The sequence below is a fragment of the Propithecus coquereli genome, unplaced genomic scaffold (assembly GCF_000956105.1).
Source record: "Propithecus coquereli isolate 6110/MARCELLA unplaced genomic scaffold, Pcoq_1.0 Scaffold317, whole genome shotgun sequence".
Taxonomy (NCBI): Eukaryota; Metazoa; Chordata; class Mammalia; order Primates; family Indriidae; genus Propithecus; species Propithecus coquereli.
This window is the reverse complement of record NW_012148808.1, coordinates 1,485,091-1,487,720: the sequence shown is the minus strand read 5'-3', so window position 1 is coordinate 1,487,720 and position 2,630 is coordinate 1,485,091.

Genomic DNA, 2,630 nt, shown 5'->3' with positions numbered 1-2,630 from the left:
GGGTCCTGTAGCTAGCTCTTATTCCTCTAGAGAGGCCCTCTTGTTCCTTGGGTGGTGGGTGGGGCCCTGGTATTTCCAGGTGTGTCCTTATTCTCCACCTCAGTGGGGGGAGTGAGTCTCAGTGGGGCTGGGTTGGGTAAGCCTGCCCTCAGGCTCCACCACTGCTGTTAGCAGGGTCAAAGGTCTACTCTTCGTTTCTGTGCAAAGCTGCTGGGAGGGGCTGAAATGGCTCCACTCAGCTGAAAGTCTGCACTTGGTGGGTGGGGCCGTCCAAGACTTGTACTCTGGAGCAGGTCTTGCTCCCCTCCAATCTCCCCCTCTCCGTGTCCTCTCCCAGGCCTCTGCCAGCAAGCGGGACCTCAGGCCGATGGATCTCCCCTGGCTGTGATGTGGGCCGGGAGGTTCCCCACCCAGGATCGTAGCCTGAGCTGGGTGCACAGCCCTCCTTTGGGAGGAGGGTTGTCGCTTCGGCATGCTGATCTGTCCCTGAAGGCGCACACTCCTCAGTAGGCTCTCTCACAGATCTCTCTTCTGTGCCCCAGGGCAGTGCGATCCTGACCTGGGTGTACAGGGTCTGGTCTGCAGGCCTGTCCCCTGGACCCTGGAGATACATCCCTGACCCTGCCAGGGGGAGGGGTGCTGGTCTTCAATCACCTACCAGGTGCCCAAGCTGGATCAATTTCACCCCACCTCAGGATTTGCCCCACTCTCCTGAAGTCCCCAGGCAAGTAGTACCTGGGAGGGCTGGCAGGTAGGGAACTCGCAGTCTGAGTACCCCTCAGTCTGCTGTAGGGCCTCAAAACGAAAGGCCCCGTTCCTTGGAGATGCCTCCGTGTGATGGCTAAATTGCCTCTCTGGGCACCCACGGGTAGGGAGGGGGAAGGAGAGAATGGAGCACTATGGCATCTGCTGATAGGCTCGGGTCTGTGCCCGGGGAGGTGCCCCAAGGGGGCTGGGATCCCGGCGCTGAGTCCACAAGAGACCACCACTCACTGGTGGAAGCCGTCTCTGGACTGGTGTCGGCAGGTCTCTCCAACCACTCAGGAGCCCACCAGCAGTCCAAGATGCAAGGGAGGGGGAAGTTAACCGCTCCACCTACCCTTGTTGCTGGTCTCCAAGCCTCTCGGGACCTTTCTCCTTCCAGTTCTCCTCGGCAACATCTTCCCATGGAGTCTCCTGTAGTTTTAGGCACCCTTCCTTCCGACCCTCACCCGATCTATGTTTCTCTGCTAGTTTATTTTTTTCACTTTCTTCTAAAATTTGTCTTTTTTGCAGAGACACTCTGACTGGCGGCTTTTCTTATCCGCCATCTTGGCTCCTTCCCCCTAAAATTATTGTTCTTGACCAGCTCATCTTTCAGTAATACAAATGTGTATTTCTGTTAGACCACTAGAATTTACAAAGGCACTGGAAATAAAGAAAATAAGGCACAATATTTTTAAAATGTGTCTAAAGAACACAAAATATATATTTAATGTACTTGTTCCTAAAACTGCCATTAATGCCACCCCCAGGATTGTTACCATATATCAATAATATATATCATTGTTACCCAGTATACTTTTTATTTGAATAATCTCCCTTTTATCTATGTATCTATATCCCACAATTTGAGATGTTTGAGTCTGTTTTCTTTTATAAGCTTCTCTGTGGCCAGGTGCTGGTTAATAGCAGAAATCAGTCTTGAAGCTCTAACAATGATGAATGATCACATAAAGAGTTGAAAAGTACATTTAATTAAAATCTGATTGCTAGGAACAAGGTGAGATATGGAAAATCACTATTAACAGCTCTACATATCCTCTTAACTGTCAGATGGTCTGAGCATTGAAAAGAATTAAAGCTGATAATTTGTAAGACAGCTTGAGGGGAACAATTGTCTAACTGTAGGCATTTTTGAAGTAATATGATAGATATTAAAATAAAATAAATTAAAGAATATTAGATATGTAAGTATAAAGTACATCTGATTCTATCTAATTATACACAAGTGAAGAATTAACTATTAAATTTTTTACATAGAGGGAAACTATTTTACTTTTGAAAAATTATTCCAAATAAGAAGCAACATATCTGGAAAATTAAAAAGGAGGTTTTCAAATGTTTATTAATTGTAATGTACATTATTGAAACATATGCAGTTATGTTACATAAGGGAATAGCACTGATGGTAGCATTTGTATTTTATTTTACTAGAAATTAAACAAACAATACACATCAGTGATTACCTTTTAGATCTTGTTAAATTGCTACTTTATTCCCAAATGTATTATGAGTAACCATTATAATCTAACTCTGTTGGCTTCTGAAGAATATATAATGTGACATAATTGCTTAATTTTTATCCACATTTTTGTGCCATAGAGTCCATAACGATGAAATACATCCATGTGACAGAAAAAGTTACTCGTTCAACATTTTGTAAAAATATATTTTGTTATCACTAATCCTCTAAATAGAAAATGGAATCTGTCAAAGTTTAAAAAAAAATAAAAGTAAACACAAGGACTTCTCAGCATTGAAACAATGCATAAATCCGAAATTTAAATGAGAGTCATTCAGGAGACTGCTAGCGCCCTGGGACAACAGAAAATCCCCTGAGTCACTGGCTTTTTCTCTGTAAACTAGTT